The sequence below is a fragment of the Petaurus breviceps genome, unplaced genomic scaffold (assembly GCF_028583685.1).
Source record: "Petaurus breviceps papuanus isolate PSGF00001 unplaced genomic scaffold, PetGlider_PUasm1.0 189, whole genome shotgun sequence".
Classification (NCBI taxonomy): Eukaryota; Metazoa; Chordata; class Mammalia; order Diprotodontia; family Petauridae; genus Petaurus; species Petaurus breviceps.
In genome coordinates this window covers 35,140,132-35,161,754 of record NW_027185809.1, presented here as the reverse complement: position 1 = coordinate 35,161,754, position 21,623 = coordinate 35,140,132, and the positions used below count along the sequence as shown (strand labels likewise).

The 21,623-nt window shown below is 36.6% G+C and overlaps 1 protein-coding gene across 2 annotated transcripts in view; it reads left to right on the top strand.

Moving 5' to 3' along the window:
- ARMH4 (armadillo like helical domain containing 4) overlaps positions 1 to 21,623 on the top strand; it is a 152,264-nt gene that overhangs the window by 102,257 nt on the left and 28,384 nt on the right. The window lies entirely within an intron of this gene.

Sequence of the window (21,623 nt, the reverse complement as noted above, 5' to 3'; positions counted from 1 at the left end):
TATTTTTCATTAATATACTGCCATTTTAGAAAATAATATTATTACCATGGAAAATAAATTATTCTTGCAGGCAGCTACCTAATAATCGTATACAAATAGGCTTTTCAAAAAGTGAGACATTTTATTGATTTTAGTATATAGCACATCAAGTCTTTTCAGCCTATGGCAACATGATTTAACTTGGCACCAGAATGTGTTGTAAATAGGTATAAATTGGCAAAAATTCACCTTGAATACATAGGCTCAGGCAGAAGATAAAAGATGCAATTATTTTTTTCTGAAATGAACTCATCATACTTTGCCACCTGAACAAGTTCTAGCAGTCATTCATTTACCATAGCTTTGCTAGAAATATTTACTAGATATTTTAAGATATATTCTTTGACAAAAAGACTTACAACCAGCAAGAATAAAAACTCAGGGGATTGTTCTATCAGTGCTCACAGCACACAAAACAAAAACTGGTGATAAATGTTGGCACAGAGCCCTTAATAATGTTAATAATAGTAACTAGTGTTTTAAAGTGCTTTAAGGTTTATATTACTTCATTTTATCCTTGCAAAAACCCTATAATATAAGTGCTTTCTTATCCCCATTTTACAGATGAGGAAACTGGGGTTGAGAAAATTTAAGTGGCTTTCCCAGGCTCACACAGCTAGTCAGTGTCTGAGGATGGTTTTGAACTTAGGACTTCTTGAATTCAAGTCCAACATACTAGTCAACTAGGTGGTGAAACAGATAGAATACTTGACCTAGAGTCAGGAAGATCTGAGTTGAAAACCACCCATAGGTTACTAACTATGTAACCCTGGGCAAGTCACTTAACTTCTTTTTGCCTCAGTTTCTTGATCTGTAAAATGAGGATCAGAATAAAACATACTTGCCAGGATTGTTGTGAAGATCAAATAAGATAATAATTGTAATGTACTTAGCACAGTGCTTGATACATAGTTAAGCAATATTAAAATGTGGGCTATTAACCACTGTAGCATCTAGCTGCCCTTATATATACACTGAAAAGAAACTGAAGCCCATTTTTTCCTACAAGTTAAGTGCTATTTTAATTTTATTTCAAAAATTAAATATTTTATTTTTTCCAATTATGTGTAAAGACAATTTTCAACATTCATTTTTTTTGAAAGATTTTGAGCTCCAAATTTTTCTCTTCCTTCCTCCCCTCTCCCCCAAGATGGCAAACAATCTGATGTTTATTATGCATGTGCAATCATGTAAAGTATATTTCCGCATTAGTCATGTTGGGAAAGAAAACAACAAAACAGAAGAAAAAAACACAAAGGAAACAAAAAAAAATGAAAGTAGTATACTTTGATCTGCATTCAAATTCCATCAGTTCTTTTTCAAGATGTGGATAGCATTTTCCATCATGAGTCTTTTGGGGTTATCTTGGATCATTGTATTGCTGAGAAAAGCTAGATTAGTTATAGTTGATCATTGCACAATGTTACTGTTACTGTTTATAATGTTTTGGTTCTGTTCACTTCACTCAGCATAAGTTCATCTCAGTCTTTTCAGGTTTTTCTGAAATCTGCCTACTCAATATTTCTTATAGCACAATAATATTCCATTACATTCATATACCACAACTTGTCCAGCCATTCCCCAATTGATGGGCATCCCTTCGATTTCCAGTTCTTGGCTACCACAAAAAGAGCTGCTATATTTTTGTACATGTAAACCCTTCCCCCCTTTTTATGATTTCTTTGGGATATAGAACTTGTACTGGTATTGTTGATCAAAGGGTATGCCTAGTTTTATAGCCCTTTGGGGATAGTTTCCAAATGTTCTCCAGAATGGTTGGAGCAGTTCACAACTCCACTAATTGGACTAGTGTTCCAATTTTCCCACACCTTCATCATTTATCATTTTCCTGTTTTATCATGTTAGTCAATCTGATAGGTGAGAAGTGGTATTCAGAATTGTTTTAATTTGCATTTCTCTAGTCAATAGTGATTTAGAGCACTTCTTCATATGACTATAGAAAGCTTTGATTTCTTCATCTCAAAACTGCCTGTTCATATTCTTTGACCATTCATCAATTGGTGAATGACTTGTAGTCTTATAAATTTGACTCAGTTCTCTATATGTTTGAGAAATGAGGTCTTTATCAGAGGTACTTGCTGTAAAAATTGTTTCCCAGCTTTCTACTTTCCTTCTAATCTTCGTTGCATTGACTTTGTTTGTGCAAAAAATCCTTTTTATTTAATATAATAGAATTATCCATTTTGCATTTCATAATGTTCTCTATCTTTTGTTTGGCCATAAATTTTTCCCTTTTTCATAGATCTGAGAAGTAAATTAAGTGTCATTCTTAAAATGTAGTTTTCCATGCCATGGTTAAAAAGTTATTTTTTCTCCTTTTGATGAGAAGGGAAGTGCATTATTTCATTCAGACCATTCAGTGTATTGGAAAGGTAATTTATGAAGAGAATTCAGGATCCTTAATGAGTTCATTGGGATCACGGTTATTACTAGATCTGACAAAAGAAGATGGTGACTGAATGGACTGGGCACTTGAATGGGCTGGGGACGTGAAGCCATGTTCTATGAGGATGAGGTCAAGGACTTGAGAATGTCTAAGTGTCTTCTGATATTTGAAGAGCTGTCATGTGGAAATGGAGTTAGACCTTTGTGATTCCAGAGGGCAGAGCTGATATACCAGCAGGTTTAAATCATAGAGATATGGATCTTGGTCGAATACAAAAAATAAATTTCTAATAGGGTTGTCTGAAAATGGAGTGGACTGCCTTATGAGGTAGTGAGTTCTTTGTCACTAAAGATGCTTAAATAAATCAAATAGCAATGTTACATGTCAAATTATTTGACGCTTGTTAGCTCTCCTATGGCAAAGAGGACTTAAAAAGCAGGCCTTGAATAAATAAAAATGTCATTTGTTTATCTGCTCAGTAGATTACTTCTTTCTTCCTCCATTCCCAGTCATTGCTTCTTCTATGAGACCTTGACCAAAGTCTACCAAATTGATGTCTGCTCCTGTTTTTGTGCTTGGATTTTCATGTCCATCCTCCTTGGCTGTAAAATTCCTGCTCAGATTTGGTGAATGCTCCCATTCTCCTCTTCCTTTCTCTTCTCCTCTTTCTCCTCCTTTTTCCTTCTCCTCTTTCTCCTTTTCTTCCTCCTCCTTCACATTAAACTATGAATCTCTAATACATGTAGCTTTATTAGAAGTATATAATGGGATGGCCAGGTGGCTCAGTGAGTAAGAGCACCAGCTCCAGTGTCAGGATGACCTGGGGGATCAAATCCGGACTCAGATTTAGCACCACACCCAGAAATAACTGTAACCTTGAGTAAGTTACTTAACCCCAATTGCTTTAAAAAAAAAGTATATAATGAACTTAACATGATAGTACCACACTTCTGTTTGTCTTTGTATTTTTCTCCTTTCATTCTCTTCTGTGTATTTTAAAATGTTTCAATGATGATTTTCTTCTTTTTTTGATATTACTATCAATGCCCCCTTCAATCTCCACCATAAGATTACTGCCTCCTGCAAAAAAGGCCATCCTTATAAGAAATAATTATAGTTATGTAAAACAAATGCATATGTTGATGATGTCTGAAAATGTCTGTCCCATCCTGTACTTCTAATCTAGCACCTCTTAGCCAAGAGATGGGAAACATAATTCATCATCAGTCTTCTGGAGTCATAATTGATCATTATATGACCAAAGTTCTTAAGTCTTTTAAAGTTGTTTTCCCTGTAGTTATTGTATAAATTATTAATCTCTTTCTGCTTATTGCCATCTCTATTAGTTCATGTGAGTCTTCTCAGGTTTTCCTAAATCTCTCATTTAGATTCACCTTTGGTCATTTTCTGATGGCACAATAATATTCCATTATTTTCATGTACCATAACTTGTGTATGTTTCAGCAATCTTGATCATTTTAAAATTATCTATCCTTGAAATGTTTACAGATTAGTTGTTTTTGATAGCAGATGCCTTATATTTTCTTCTATTTTTCAATCTTTTGATTTTGTTCTGATTATTTCTTATTTTCTTGTCATTCCATTAATTTTTTTTAAGCAATCAGGGTTAAGTAACTTGCTCAAGGTTACATGGCCAGTTATTTCTGGGTGTGGTGCTGAGTATCTGAGCCCAGATTTGATCCCCAGGTCATCCCAACACTGGATCCAGTGCTCTTACTCTCTGAGCCACCTGGCCACCACTAAGCAATTGGGGTTAAGTAACTTGCTCAAGGTTACATGGCCAGGTGTTTCTGGGTGGGTGCTAAGTGTCTGAGCCCAGGATTCGATCTCCAGGTCATCCCAACACTGGAGCCAGTGCTCTTACTTGCTGTACTACCTGGCCGCCCCTGCATTCATTTTTTTTTGCGGGGAGTTTGTCATTCTAAATTATTTATTTTCTTTTGCCTTTTTTGTTTCTTGAACTCTTATTTCACTCTAATTTAATTTTTTATCTCTAGCTTCATTTCTTTTTTAAAAAAATTTATTTACTTTTAGTTTACAACATTCAGTTCCACAATCCCTTGAATTTCAAATTTTCTTCCCCTCTTTCTCCTCCCCCCCTCCCCATGGCAGCATGCAGTCAAATATAGGTTCAAAAAATACCTTCACATTAAATATTAGTCAAGTTGTAAAGAAGGAATATAACAAATAGAGAGAACAGAGAAAGAAGGGACAAAACAAAACAAAATACAAAACAGCAAGTAGTTTGCTAAGTTAGTTTGAATATGCATCCAGTCTCTGTAGTTCTTTCTATGGATATGGATATGGATATGGATATATGGATATATGGATATGGATATCCTTTTCCATCATGAGTTGTTTGTAGTTGTCTTCCGACCTTGAATTGCTGAGAGGAGCCCAATCTATCAAAGTTAGTCACCACACATATGATGTGTCTGCAGTTGTGTACAGAGTTCTCCTGGTTCTGCTCTCCTCACTCAGCATAAGTCTCTCCAGGTTATTATGAAGTCTGTCTGTTCCTCATTTCTTTCTTTTTTTTTTTTGGAGGGGGGACTTGGGGTTAAGTGACTTGCCAAAGGTCACAAGGCTAGTTTTGTGTTAAGTGTCTGAGGCCGGATTTGAACTCAGGTCTTCCTGACTCCAGGGCCAGTGCTCTATTCACTGCATCACCTAGCCACCCCTGCTCCTCATTTCTTATAGCACAATTGTATTCCATTACATTCATATACCACAACTTGTTTAGTCATTCCCCAATTGATGGGCATCCCCTTGACTTCCAATTCTTTGTCACCACAAAAAGAGCTGCTATAAATATTTCTATATATACAGGTCCTTTTCCCATTTGTATGATCTCTTTGGGATACAGTTCTAGAAGTGGTATTTCTGGGTAAAAGGGTCACTTTTCTTTTTTTTTTTAAATGCTTTATTAACTTCTGATTTACATCACTAACTTCCGCCAGATTTTTAGGTACAAATATTCCTCCCATTTTCCCCCTACCCACCACCCTGTGTATGCACTTTTCTATAGCCTTTTTGTCATACTTCCAAATTGCTCTCCAGAATGGTTGGATCAGTTCACCACTCCACCAACTATGCATTAGTGTTCCAATTTTTCCACATCCTCTCCAATATTTATCATTTTCATCTTTTGTCATCTTAGCCAATCTGACTGGTGAGATGTGGTACCTCAGAGTTGTTTTGATTTGCATTTCTCTCATCAGTAGTGTTTTAGAGCATTTTTTCATATGCTTATAGATATCTTGAATTCCTTCCTCTGAAAACTGCCTGTTCATATCCTTTGACCTCTTATCATTTGGGGAATGACTTGTATTCTTATAGATTTGACTCAGTTCTCTGTATATTTTAGAGATGAGGCCTTTATCAGAGACACTGGTTGTAAAAATTCTTTCCCAATTTTTCACTTCCCTCTTCATCTTGGTTACACTGGTTTGTTTGTTCAAAAACTTTTCAATTTAATGTAATCAAAATTATCCATTTTGCATTTCACAATGCTCTCTAACCCTTATTTGGTCATAAAATCTTCCCTTCTCCATAAATCTGACAGGTAAACTATTCCATCCTCTCCCAGATTGCTTACAGTATCAGCCTTTATACCCAGATCGTGCACCCATTTATACTTTATTTTGTTATATGGTGTAAGATCTTGGTCTATGCCTAGTTTCTGCCATACTCTTTTCCAGTTTTCCCAGAAGTTTTTATTAAATAGTGAGTTCATATCCTCTCGCTTCATTTCTTTTAGTGCTTCTCCTGAAATCCATGTGACCAAACCATTATTATTGTTTTCTGAGGTTTTCCTTATAATCGTTGTGGTGTTGCTGTCTTCTGGGCTTGCCTCTTAGCTTCTCTTAACTGCAAAGTATTTCTCCATCATGCTTGAGTCTTTCTTCTCATTATTCTTATTTTTAACTTGAGTTCTTAGATTGGTACGCTGTGCTGAGGACAGTCTCCTCTGGAACTCTTGGATGAATTGGGACAAGGTTCATTTGTCTGTCCCTTCCATAGTATGGTTATCACTGCCATTGCCACGCTGGATGGCCCCATCTTCTGTCTCAAGTGATGGTTTCTTTCTCAATCTCTTGGTTGTCCATAGCAGGTTCTATTCTTAGCAGGTCTTTGTGACCTATTTCTTGCACAACCTTCAGTGGGAGTTGGTTGTGTCCCCTACTGAGACTCTGATAGACTCCGTTCAGGTGTTGGAAATCACATTGGCCTCAGGTCTCCTGTACAGCACACACTGGTGCTGACATGGTCCTTTCTCTTGATGTTGTAGTCAGAGCTATGAGGAACATGTTTACAGACCCTGTCTCTCTGTACAGTGTCCTCTGGTGGCTAACTCTGTCCTCCACTTTTGTTCTGACAGGTTTGAGCTGGGATCTGGCTGCAAGGTCTTAGTAAATGGAGCCCCAGCTGGTTTGTGACCTCCCTGTTCAGACTGCCAGCTGTCTCACACAGGCTTCCTGCTTCTGTGCACCTTGTATGACTGTGATTGGTTTCTGCGTATCTTTCTCATGCAGCTTTGGATGGAATGGAGGAGCTTACATCCATTTTTCTTTAGTTTTCATCATCACTCATCTATCTAGGACCCTTTCAGACATTTGCTGAGGTGTTTGTCAGAAATTTGGATTTCTCTGCAACCTTTTGACACATAAACTGGAAATCATATCCAGTGACTCTTAAATGCTTTCTCCCTAACCTCTTTACCAAACCAGTTGTTTTTGATAGTAGATACCTTAAATGCTCTTCTATTTTTCTCAGTCTTTGGACTGAAAATATTCTTTTTTTTATTTTTGGAGGGGGAAGGCAGGGCAATTGGGGTTAATTGCACAAGGTCACACAGCTAGTAAGTAGTAAGTATCTTAAGCCAGATTTGAATTCAGGTACTCCTGACTCCAAGGTCGGTACTCTTTTCACCATGCCACCTAGCTGCACCTTGCTCTAATATTCTATTATTTCTCATCTTGTGGAATCATTCAGTTCTGTTTGCTGCATTTTGTTTTTTCAGCAAGTCCAATATATTGGGTCATGTTTTTTTTTACTTTCTGTTCCAAGTTACTCCACTTTTTTTTAGAGGCTCCAAATTTTTTTTATCTCTTGTTTCATTTTTTTTCTAATTGTCCATGGACTCCTCATGGCTAATTCATTATTTTCTCCAAGTCTCTATTTGTTCTCGTGGAGTTAATCTCTTCTGGGTTAATTAACCTCTTGGGCTTCTATTAATTCATATAGTATTGCTTCATTGTGTTTGGTGGTTTTTATTTTTGTCCAAATTTCCAGTCTCAGATTTTGTATTAAGACTTTATACTAGGATCAGGATTTATCTTCTCCTGTACTCTTGTCTGGGATCAGTATGTTCTATTTAATCCTAGACCTTGTAGTTTGGATCCTGCCGATAGAGTTCTGGGTATGTGCTACTTGGAAGAAATTCATTATTTAAATGTGATGTAATAACCAGATATGCAACTCCTAGGGCACAACTGTTTCTTAGGGGATCAGATGATAGGGACATTAAAGCATCATCTGATAAATTTATACTGTCATTGACTATAGTTGGGAGCCTGAAAGTGACAATGAAGTTTCCCAAGTACATTCCTGACTTTCATGAAGGATTTTATATTCTATGGTAACTTGGTATATTATTAGGAGACTTGAAATCCATGTCTGTGTTATTAGATAAAAGAAGACATTAAGATAATAAGGGTAGTGAACTTGTGCTTTAGGGTGGATTAGTGATAGGTATCATGGATAATTTTGGAAAAGTTCATCCCCTTTTATATTTCCATTAGGAAAACAAATGATGCCCAATGAAAAGAAGTGGAGATTTGGAACTTAATGATCAGTTTTAGAAAGTGAAGGAGAGACTAGTGACTTAGTGTTGAGGCACTGCCCTGGCCCTCGTTCATATTATTTGTTCTGGAATGGAATTGAGTAAAAGGCAGGGGCCTCTTGTCAAATCTTAGCTCCTGAAGTACTAAGCAAACCTCTTTACGAGGTGATTTACCTCTATAGCATGGATTTACAAGATTTATGTGTGCAGGTGTTACACAACATCTGTAGAATTCATTACGTTTTTATCAGCTGTTTCACCTGTATTAAAGGTTCTACCTGTGAACAGTAATTCCTGTTGTTTTAGTTATGCAGGTAATACATATTCTGTATGAATCATGTATTCCTGATCAGATATTCTTCCATATATTTAACGCTGTACAGAAGAAAATAGCAACAACTCATTCATATGAACCAGAAGCATAAATCTGACATGGTATTTACCTGCAGTCCTTTGGTGCATGCAACATTCAGAAGGAATAATGTTTGCTCTATTATTTCTTGTGTCTTTTAAATAATATGCATGACCAGTAGTATTTTTAATTTTTGCATTGTGTAATATATTTCTTTAGATTCAGTGACCTAATTCATAAGATCATAGGTTTAGAACTGTAAGGGACCTTGGAGGTCAGAAGTCACCTAGTCCAATGATGTCAAACTCTAATAGAAATAGAGACCTGGGGGTGCATATTGACTTAAAAAATTACAAATTAACATTATTTGTGTCATATTGTATTTTTATTTATTTCGTCAAACATTTCTCAATTACATTTTAATCTGGTTCAGCTGCATTCCAGAGTTTTGCTGGCTTCTTTTAGTGAGTTTGTCACTTCTGCTCTAGATCAACTCTTCCCTTTAGAGATGAGGAAACTGAGGCTTAGAGAAATTAAATGATTTGCCTAAAGTTATACAAATAGTAAGTGGTAGAGTTAGGATTCGAACCTTGGGGTTCTATGTACAAATACCTCCTTTCTGACTCTCAGAGGAGCTGGGCAGCAGGCTAGAGAGGAAGAATTTGAGGCAAGTGGAGAGCTCCTCTGGCACTCTTCAAATAACAGGATCACACAGGTAGCAAGAAGTCTTCCTATAAAAGAAAAAAAATAACTAACAGGAAGGGATTCTATGCCTGCTCAATCTTTTCTGACATCAGGAGGTACAAATAGAATAAATTGCAGTAAATGTAGTGTGGCTACACTGCTACTCTGGTTTGGGCATTTGTATGTCCTGATCTTGCAACAGTTCTTAGCTGAACAATCAATTGATAAACATTTATTAAGCACATACTATATGCCAGGCACTATGCTGAGCTGGAAGTACAAATATGAAAAAAAAGACAGAGCCTGCCCTCAAGGAGCTTATAGTCTGGAAAGAGAAGATAACACTCAGAAAAGGAAGCCAAAAAGAAGAAAAAGTGGTGGTGGAAAAGGTCCCCAAGAAGGAGGTATGGTAAATGGAGGTTTGTATTTCATGGCTCTTCTCCCCCTAATCACAGAGGCAGAGGTAGTGATGAGATGGAATACCAAAGCTGATGAGAATAGGGCATATCCCTATTCCTTTCACTTGATATTTGTGAATATAAACCATCTGAACAAAATGGGTGCATCCTCTATCTATCCCCAAATGTATCACAAAAGCAACAACATCTGCAAACCTCCTAAGAATACATGATCACAGAAGGCCTTATTTTTGACTACTCGAGTAAAACTCATGTTTGGCTTTTTCTAGGGCTTTCTTTCTTATTGATGGCCAGTGGATGATTGGGATCTTAATTCCTGATGGGAATTATTAATAATTAATTAATAACTACTTGGGATGCTTAATTTCTTAATTCTAACATAAATTGCATTGGAATTTTGGAAAGCATCTCTTTTAAGAGCTAAGATCAGAGCAGCTATTGTTCTTTCTGAAAGTTATTGCAAATTCTTTTGTGTGAATATAAAACTATGCAAATTTAGGAAAATATTTGTCTATTATATTGGAGCATGGAGAAATGAATGTAGTTTCATTAGATTCTCTTAGCATACATTTGTAACTTTCTGGAGCCTTAATGGCTTTTAGACTTCTGTGAAGAAAATAAACTTGTCATTAATAATGCAGAGAGTTATATTGCTGATTAAGTAGAAATTTTTTTTAATGCTACTTTCAGGAGAAGGCACTCTTAATGAGTCCAGTGTAGAGCCCATTTTGTTAGGTAACAGGTACAAGTAAATATAATTTTGGTTCCAGCTAATTCAGGGCCATTTTCAGGCCCATATTAAAGATGTTTGTGTGCAATTGAGTCTCTGAGATAATCAGATTTTATTTCCAGTGTCAGCATCTAACTGATACTTAGGGATTTAGGATTTAATTACTAGAGAAAATGTTGAGAAATGCAATTCAATTGCTCTTTCTTTGAATTCGTTGTAGTCTTAATTTTCATTCAGCATGGCATGTGGGAAAGAACACTAGATTTGGAGTCAGGAGAATTGAATTCAAATCCTAACATTTACTGCCTATACTACCTTATTACCTCAAGAGATCACTTAATCTCTCTAAGCCTCAGTTTTCTTATATGCAAAACTAGGATAATAATACTTGAGATAATATTTGTAAAGTCCTTAGCATAGTTCCTGGTACACAGTAGGTGCTTAATAAATGCTCTTTCCTCCTTCCCTCCACTCCTGCCTCATTAAGTTGTTTTGTTGTTTTTTGGTTTTGCTTTTTTGGCGGGCAATTGGGGTTGACTTGCCCAAGGTCACAAGGCTAGTTTTTGTGTTAAGTGTCTGAGGCTGGATTTGAACTCAGGTCCTCCTAATTCCAGGGTCAGTGCTCTATTCACTGCCCCAACTAGCCTCCCCTCATTGAGTTCTTATGAGAAAGTATTCTGTCAACCTTAAAGTGTTATATAAATGTGAATTATTTTTGCTAGTGTTATTTCAATAATAATGATAATAGATCTTGTCTTTATGCTATTTTCCCTCCTCCCCTTGATCATACCTGTTGAAGGTGGAGAACCCAGTATTAATTTGCTTTTAGTATTTCTGAATGTTGACATTTGCACCCCCTTTTTAGCTTACTACACATTTCAGAATTATCCTAAGGAATTATGAATTAGAAAAAAGAAACAAAAAGTTCCTGAAGCTTACATGGAAAATTGTAAATTAGTTTTTATGACAGAAATCCTAATTTCTAGCCATTACTAAAAGTTATTTTGTTGTTGAGTCATTTCAGCTATGTCCATTCTTCTTGATCCCATTTGGAGGGTTGTTGTTGTTATTGTTGTTTTGTTTTGTTTTGCATGGCAAAGATACTGCAGTGATTTGCCATTTCCTTCTCCAGCTCATTTGACAGATAAGGAAACTGAAGCAGATAAGGTTAAGTGACTTGCCCAGGGTCACACAGCTAGTGTCTGAGGCTGGATTTGAACTCAGTCTTTCTGATTCCAAGCCCCATGCTCTGTTTACCATACCACCTAGCTCCCTGCCAAAAGCTTTAGTTTTACGTTAAAATCAGTGATATTCTTTACTTGGATATCAGTCTCAGTATTTATGCAGTATGCCTAAGAAAAAGAACCATAAAAATGCATTTTCTTCTTTTTTTTTTGACAAAATAGTGAGAAAATTATTTTTCCTGGTTTGTTTGGAAAGTAATTGTAGAACTGACTTTATGTGAAATTATGAGATCAATGGGGATTGTCTTCAGGGCCTCCCTTGATGAAATACTTTGGTTTCTCCTTGCTCTATTTGTTATCTATTCTCTGTAACTCAGCTTTCACTCTTCTCACCCACCCTCTTTAAGGTGCCCTGTGCTCTCTTCCCTCTTCCATAAAACCCTTTCTCAGAAAAAAAAAATAATGTGACTTATAGTGGGGAAACATAATTGTTGTTTTTAAATATTTAAAGTCTTATTCTGGAAGAGGTGTTAAATTAATTCTATGTAGCTGTAAAGGGCAGAACTAGGACCAATGAACAAAAGATATATATAGAGACAGATTTAAGCTCAAAATACAGAGGCATATCCTAGTAATTGAAGGTTGCTAAAATGCAGTGGGTTGCCTTGAACTCTAGTGAGTTCTTAGTTACTGTATTTCAGAAAAGGCTTAACAATAATCTGTTCTGAAGTAGAGATTTATGCGTGGGGTCAGATATTGGATTAGAGGCCCCTTAACTTAAATCCATGCATAAGATCTCCCAGGGCGGTTTGTTCAGCATTGCTACCAATTGTGAAATGAACTATTTTGTTCTTCATTAAAGAAGTTGCAGGTGTCAGTAGAGAATATTTGGGTAGGTGTTGTCAGGGAAATTTGCTGTCAAGTCATGTCAAGTAGTCATAGGTCTGTTGGTGCCAATTTGTACTGATTTCTGACAGCTGATTGTTAAATAATCAATGTGAATATTTATACAGATAGAGGAAAATGCTACAGATGCAGGCTTGATTTATTGTTTTGTTGATTGACTAGGCTTAATAAAGTGGTGGAAAAAATGTTGATAATTCAGATTAAACCTAAAAATGTATCATAAGTATATTTTTCTCTCCAGAGATCTGGTTGTTAAACATTTGCTAGCACATACCTGCATATAGACCACTGAGAAAGTATTGTGGTATAATGAGAATAGCACAAACCTTGGCTTTAGATGGATGATCAGATTTTACACTAATTAACTGTGAGACATGGTCATGTAATTTAATCTCTCTGAACCACAATTTCTTTATCACTAAGATAGGAATAATACTATTTTTAGTATATGCCTCAGAGGGCTTGTGTGAACTCTTGGTCAATGTTATAATGCTACATAAATGTGAATTTTTATTTTACATTTGTCTTCATTTAAGACTATATTTGCATAGAGAGATGCCTTTCAAATATATCTAATTGAAAGGCTTACTCCCTGTAATTTCATCAAATTCATGGGGAGAACTCATCAAATTGATCAAGAACTCTCCCAATTAAAGCCCTGTAAGAGTACATGGGTCAAACTCCCTTACTAGACCATAAACTCCCTGAGGGAAGAGACCGTATTTTATCTAAGTTTTTAATCTCAACTAGATTATAACTCAGTACTGTGTACTTGGTAACTGTTTAATAATTGTTGAGGTTGCTAAATGACAACTTCCAGATCATGTAGCTGATAAGTTCTGGAGTGGGTGCTTAAACACAGGTTCTGTTTCTTCAAATTCAGTGCCCATCATATGCACCTCACCCTTTTATCACCACACAATCCTGTTAAGAGGTATCTTAGATGGCTCAGTGAATAGAGTGCTGCATCTACAGCTAGGAAGACCTGAGTTTAAATGCAGCTGCAGATACTTATTAGCTTTGGGACTCTGGGCAAATCATTTAACCTGTTTGCATCAGTCTACTGGAGAAGAAAATGGCAAACCACTCCAGTATCTTTGTCAAGAAAACTTCCTCGACAGTATGGTCCATGGGGTCATGAAGAGCTGGATATGACTGAACAACAAGAAGTTCTGTTTTACACTATCAGCTCTGATTAGTGGGAGCTGATAGAATATTTTTGGAGCCTAAAAAGATTTACATAAATTAGCTGTAAGCTCTTCAGATTCTTTTTGATGACATATTGGCTACATTTATTAAAAAAGGAAGATTGGAAACAGGTATAAATATTTTAAATTAAATATAATGCTACAAGGACCACTGCTAAAATTAAAATTCTTAGGAATTTCCCTTGCAGATTGAATATCCTAGAACATGTGGATCTCTTCTCAAAGATGAAATCTACTAATACATATATGATTCACCACATATTTTGTATCACAAAGTACTGATTTTGGTGATTGGTGAGATGTCATATACTTTGCTGAGGAAAAAAAGAAAAAAAAACCATATCAGGAGGTGACAGAGGATATTATTCTCTCAGATTCCTCTCAGAGGAATATTATGATTCATAGTATTGGGAAAATAAAATACTACGTAATTTTTTAAAAGGTTGAACTCCCTGAAAGTTATCAAGATCTTTTCTCTTTCCCACACCCCAACCCCCATTTTACCAATTATACCATCTCTAGACTGGTAGGTATACTTTGGAGATGAAAATTGTGCAGTATGTACTCTGTTTAGAATGTGCCTCAGATTTCCCCTTCAAAGCCTTGTCCTGATCATTTGGCAGCTCTGATGGAGACTGGACAGATCTGGGCTCGGTATAAAAAAAGGGTTTTATAGACAGTGTTATAGCTTCAGAAATGAAGGTAGGGAATCAGTGGGTTGGTGTGGAGAGTCTGAAATGCATATGGTCCCACAGAGCAATAGAGCTTCTTTACTGCTCTGCATCTGGAGGAGTAGCAGTAATGGAAGACCAGCAATAATTGGCAGAGAATATAAACTGTGGAATTACCTCCTTAGAACCGTACTCCATGTTCTGTATTCTCTCAAAACCCTCACTTCCTCCGTCTTCGCTCTTCTAAGTCCTTTGTAATCCCTCTGCAATGTCTTACCGAAATACAAAATACACCAGAAAAAGGAAATTCACTTTGCTCATTATTTGAAAAAGGAAAACTTAGTAAGGGCAGGAATAATCACCTGAGGGCTTCAGAGATGGGCCTTAGATAAGGTGTGATCTACTTGGAGATGCAGAATTTGATGCTTCTTTTTCTTTTCTCTATCTTTTCCTAACCATTTGGTGAAGCAGGATTCTGGGTGCTTTGCAGTCTTCAAAGTAAGCATGAGTTAACGATCAGCTGACTCTGTTATAATCTACCAGGGGAGAGAGTGAATAGCAAGTGCACATCATAGTGCATGGAGCAGTAGATCTAGAGTCAGGAAGACCTGAGTTTGAATCTGGACTCAGAAGTTTACTCACTGTGTAACCCTGGACAAGTCAAACTCTGTTTGCCTCAGTTTCCTCTTCTGTAAAATGAGGATAACAATGGCAGCTACCTTCTAGGATTGTTGTGAGGATCAAATGAGATAATATTTATAAAATGCTTCGCACAGTGCCTGGCTAATTGGAGGTGTTGTTATATAAATGTTAGTTATTATTTGTGGTGGTGATGATGATGATGATAATGATGTATAAAAATTTTAGTGCAATTTGGTGCTACTTAAGCTATTAAAGCTTAAAATTGTCCAAATACTTTTGGGACACCTGATATTTATGTGTAAACATGGGTATATGTTAATATATAAATGTGCATTATTGTTATTCAGTTGTTTCAGTCATGCCTGACTTTTCATGAACCTATCTGGGGTTTTCTTGGCAGAGATATTGGCGTGGTTTGCCATTTCCTTCTCCAGCTCATTTTGCAAATGAGGAAACTGAGGTAAAAAGAGTTAAGTGACTTGCCCAGGAACACAAAAAAGCAATAAGTGTCTGAGATGAAATTTGAACTCAGGTGAATGATTTTTTTTCTGTGCTCTGTGAAGTTGTTAAACTAAACCAATAACTTCCTCCTCTGACTAGATTCCCCTCTCACTCCCTTTTCCTCCTTCCCCTCCCCCCCCAGTCCCTGCCAAATCTTCCTTTAGCAGAAACTGCAATTTTAAATCTCTTTCCCCTCCTGGGTGTCATTCCCAATTGCCCCCTTAAGCACACTACATTCAAGCAAAAACACACACAGTTTAGTACTTCCATTGACCACCAGCTTTATTATATTTGATAGCTCAAACACAAAATAACTTTTTAACATAAAAGGATAAATGTTTCCCAAACCCCAAGGGAAGAATCAGTCTCAAAAGGAGTCTACTTGTGTTTTTAGGACAGAGAAGAAAATGGGAGGAGGAAATGAAAATTACCAGTGTTGGCCTGACATTTGGGTTGGCCTCGCTGACTTTGGGTCTGGCACCCTATGCACTGTGCCACCTGGCTACACAAAATAATGTGTATTTGTATTTATAAATATGGCTATATACATATATAATGCAAAATTACTTAATCAGGAAGGGCTATTAGCAAGTTCATGAAGTCAGGGTCCTTTCCTCTGTTAATTATTTCTAATTTTTCATATACATGTACATACATATGTATATATATCTTGTTAATATATAGTTTACATGCTATCTTCCCATTAGACTGAGTTCCTTAAGAGTAGGGACTGTCTGCTGCTTTTCTTTGTATTTCTAGCACTTAACAAAGTGAGTGCCACATAGCAGGTGGTTAATAAATGTTTATCTGCTACTTATACTTTTATTAGGAAATACTATAATTTGTTAGTTTAAGTAATATTTTAATTCTTTGTAAAATAAAGAGAATATTGACTGAGGATGGGATCCTGATGTAAAATGCAAGCTGTGAGATTCGAACACATTGTCATTTATTCATGTTAACAGTCATACATACTTCTTTAATGAAGGAAGACCATCTTAGTCACAGCAAACAAATGGCTGACCTTGGCAACAAAATACAAAGAAGATGTTTGTGAATTTGCTCATTGTTCTTTCCTTCTGTGGACAGTAGCTAGTGCTACCTTCAATTGGAATATCTGTTATTGTTTGTCTTTCATTCTTGAAGAGGACCGTGACATCAGGGAGATGATGCTATGACATGTGAGTGAATTGGTAGCATACACATTGATAAAAACCACTTAGTTTCCAAGATAAACTTTCTAGAGAACCCTTCTTTCTATTTGTTTACCTGTCTACTCACTTCCTCACAAACTTGAATAGCAGAAAGACAACTCTTGTTCCCTTGTTCAAGTCAGAAATCTGAGCAAAAATATCCTTTTTCCTCATAGCAGGGACATAGTGTCATCGCATTAAGAAGACATTACATTTTAGTGCCAGTCCTCAGATTAGTTTATAGCCACATTTTTAGTTGAGTTTTTTTCTCTTATTTTTTTTTTAATCCAGAGAAACCTGGGGAAACTTTAAAATGTAGAGATAAGGAATCACAGTAAAGACAGTCTTCATGTTACACAGTTGGCCTATGCTTACTGAGTAGCTGCTGACCCTGTAACTGTTGGAACTCCCTGTGCCATTGCCATGGGAACCATTGTAAAAAAAAAAAAGAACAAACATCATAGCTGCTGGTGCTGGTGAGCAGCTAGGCAGAGCTGTCAATCCCTTTACTCCCTCCTATCTTTCCGTGGGCTGGTATACTCCTTCCCCGGGTCTTGACTTTCTAGCCATTCCTTTTGCCCCCTTCTTTCTGGAGTTGTTTCCCTTTAAACCAGGCCATAATAATGGTAGATGAGTGCCTACTGAGCTTCCCTCACTGTTAACTGTTGATTTGTTTTTGTACCCAGATAAATCTTGGGGAATGATTTTTTTTTTCTGTGCTCTGTGAAGTTGTTAAACTAAACCAATAACTTCCTCCTCTGACTAGATTCCCCTCTCACTCCCTTTTCCTCCTTCCCCTCCCCCCCCAGTCCCTGCCAAATCTTCCTTTAGCAGAAACTGCAATTTTAAATCTCTTTCCCCTCCTGGGTGTCATTCCCAATTGCCCCCTTAAGCACACTACATTCAAGCAAAAACACACACAGTTTAGTAATTCCATTGACCACCAGCTTTATTATATTTGATAGCTCAAACACAAAATAACCTTTTAACATAAAAGGATAAATGTTTCCCAAGCCCCAAGGGAAGAATCAGACTGAAAAGGAATCTAATCGTGCTTTTAGGACAGAGAAGAAAAAAGGAGGAGGAAATGAAAATTACCAGCGTTGGCCTGAACAGATTTTTAGTGATGTAGGCCCTATCCTGAATATGACATTCGAATAGTTCATTTATATGGCCTTGGCTCAGTAATGTTCCCTTGGATACTGGTGATTTCTCATGTACTTTTAGTGGCAACTGTTCCCTGGCTTTTACTTTCTTGGATCTCCCTACTCTTCTCTTTTTGTTCCCACAAGTCCCAAAAGGTAAGGAAGTAGCCTGGGAGTCAAGGCCACCCTCCACACAAACACAAACAGAAACAGATACTTCTTCCAAAGTCTTTTGAAACACTATCGTCTGGGGTGCATGACATTGTACCCAAAGGTTCATTATACAAACTAAAAAAAAAAAACAAAAACAAATAGAAAAAGGGAAGAGGGTATGGCACTGGGGCAAACAATACATCCTGTATATTCCCCTGCCTTCATTTTCCTCTTGCCTCCATGTGACACCTTACTCAAGTTGATACTATCATAGTTCTACCATTTACTACCTGTGTGACCTTGGGTAAAGTCACTTCATATTTCTTGACCTCATTTTTATTATCTAGAAAATGGAGAGATTTGGACTAAATGAATTCTGTAGTCTAGATCCTTGTCTTTATAATAAGAATCACAGAGTTTCTAAACCATTTATAAACTTTATTTTGGCTGTTGTACTCTAAATGTGAGATCCTTGTCAGATAAATGAATATACTAATGGAGGAACTGAATTATATCAATTTTACATCCTTTCTTTAAATTAAACAAGGAGAAAAAAAGGAAGTTGTAGCCAAATGGAAGGCTAGCTCACAGGTTCTCTTTGAAGAGGCAAATAAAAGGAATTTGCAGAGTTGGTTTTATCATGTGCTCAAAGCACAATTTCATGGGATATTTGTTCAATTTATATTATAATCTTCATATTACATATTTGTAAAAATTACCAGTATGAAAATAGTCATAGGTTATGCAGCAATTTCTAGAGGCAGCTAGGTGGCAGAGTAGATACTCAGCTTGGAGTCAGGAAGTTCAAATCTGGCTTCAGACACTTATTAGCAGTGTGACCTTGGGCAAATCACTTAACTTCTGTCTGCCTCAGTTTTCTCATCTCCAAAATGTTAATAATAACAGCATCTACCTCACAGTTGTATTGCCAAAGCAATATTAACAGCACCAATGGCGACTATGAATATGCCCTCACAGTTCTTAATCATGAAATATAACACACTCTCCATATAGAAAACAGAAGCAAAACATTTATTCAGACACCATAAAGTCAAATTTCAACACCAGAAAGTCATATCCCAACACCAGAAAACTGAATCCATCAAATCAAGAAAATACATCTTATCACTGCAAGAAGCAACACCATTCCAAAGCCTTCCCACAAACACTCACAATGCTGGCTGTCTGCTTCCCTGTGTCCTCTCTCTCCCCTAGCTCTAACTGCTCTGACTTTCAGCTTCCTCTCAATTCTGCTCCACCCTTCCTGCTCCACCCATTCAGCAAAATCCTCCCACCACAGGCTCCATGTGATTACATTTGGCCTGCTAAGGGGCAGGGAAGATCTTCAAATTCCCATTACCATTAGACAAGGCTGTTGAGAAGATCAAATGACAAAACATATGTAAAGAACTTTGTAGCCCTTAAAGCACTACATAAATTCAAGATAGTACTATTATTATTTCTGATGAAGAGGTAGAGAAATTTTATGAAGAGCTAGTTCAGTGAGGTCCTCCAAATTAAGTGAACATGTATTCTGATACTCGGTGACTTCAGTGCAAAGACTGGGAGAAGATGAGGATGGTTAGAAATATAAGAGAAAATCTCAATCAGGAATAAGAAACAAAAACTAAGAAATTTTAAATTAATTATACAGTAGCCTTATACCCATTTGTCATGAGCATTCTCTGAATAAAGGGTTAGCTGTCACTAGATATGGCAAGCACTGAATAACCTTGCAAAAATGAGATGATAGACAGGAAAATGCTGATTACTAATGTGGGAGTCATTCCTGAATCAGCTGCTTACAGTCAGATGCCCAGCTTGTTAAAAATGAAAATTAGTACAGAGTCAGAAAGAATGAAAATGAGAAAAAAGATATAGAGCGCAATTAAAATAGCTCAATCCTGACCACTTTAAGTAAGCTATTGATGATGAAAAATGAATAATAAATGAAAAAAAGGTCATGGGTCCAGACTATAATAGTTCATAGAGAAGTTTAATTAATGTAAATTAATTTCCATAGCAACAGAAAAAGACTAAAAACTACTTTAGTCAGCAAACAATTGACTTACTTGCCAAGCAGAGAAAGTTGTCATGGAAAAGGCACTATGAGGTTAGAATATAACTTTGAAAAAAAACTTACAGAGAAGGATGATGAAAGATTATGTGTAGTATTTACTCGTAGAGCAGAAGGATCCAACAAAGCAAAATTATCCTGAGGGCATTTAATTTTGAAAAGGAATGAAGAAAAATTAAAAAGATCTACAAAGATGTTTACAATAACGTTTTTTTTAGCCTTCATAGGAAGTAGGGCCATACTTTAGCTCTAAAATCACAGTGCTGGTGCTTATAGAGGAAGTGGAAATAACATTGAGAAAAACAAAGACAGGAAAAGTGATTGAATTGGACAAATCATACATAGGGGAGATTCATGATGGAGGTGACACAATTGTGAAGGTGCTGAGGGACACAAGGTATTTGAAGGAGGGAAAGACACCAGTCACTCTTAGGGTGCTTATTCTACCTGACTCTCTGGCTCCCAGATGGGATGGGGGTTGCTTGAGGTAAGAGAAGGGAAAGGAAAGTGTACCTTTAGTGCTCTCTCCACTTGGCCTACATGGGTGCTAGGTGGCCTAGGGCAGGGGAAGGTGGGGCACTTGATGTGCCTCATTTTAAAAACAATTTTTTAGCTTCCTTTACATGTCTTTCTTATATTTTATAAGTAATCTTTCTTCTTAATTTTTCTTTCTGATTACATTTGTAATATCTTTACTCAGTTTTACTTTTTTGTTTAAGAATAGGTATTGTGTAAAAATTATGTGGAGTTAGTCAATAGTCTATTGTTGAATGACTCCTATGTCTCAGGCATTGTCCTAGGTGCTGAGGATGCAGACAAGAATGAAATAATCTCTACCTTTAAGAAGCTTATATTCTATCAGGGGAAACAAGAAGTGTGTATGTATGTGTGTGTGTGTATATACATATACACACACATATACACATACATATATGCATAATATTGCTAATTAATTGCCAGTACTCTAAGGTTTACAAATAGTAACTCATTTGATCTTTTTAACAGCCTTGGGAGATAGGTGCTATTATTATCCCCATTTTACAGATGACAAAACAGAGGTCAAGTGACTTCCCCTTGGTCCCAAAGCTAGAAATTATCTGAGACCAGATTTGAACTCCAGGCCCAGTGCTCTATCCATCGTGACACCTAGGCTGCCTCTATACAAACCATATCAATATAAATATATATGTTCAAACTATATATAAAAATAAATACAATATATTACATATATATATATTTTCCCCCTGTTGGGCAGGGCAGAAGATAGTGACAGCATGAGTGCAGAACAGTGAGAAGGCTAGTCTGGCTGGATTTCAGATTTGGGGAAAGTGAGTAATGCATAACAAAGTTGGAAAGGTAGGTTGGGGCCTTATTGTGAAGAGCTTTAAAAGCCAACAGAAGAGTTTATATTTGATACAAAAGGCAATAAATAGAGAGATACTAGAG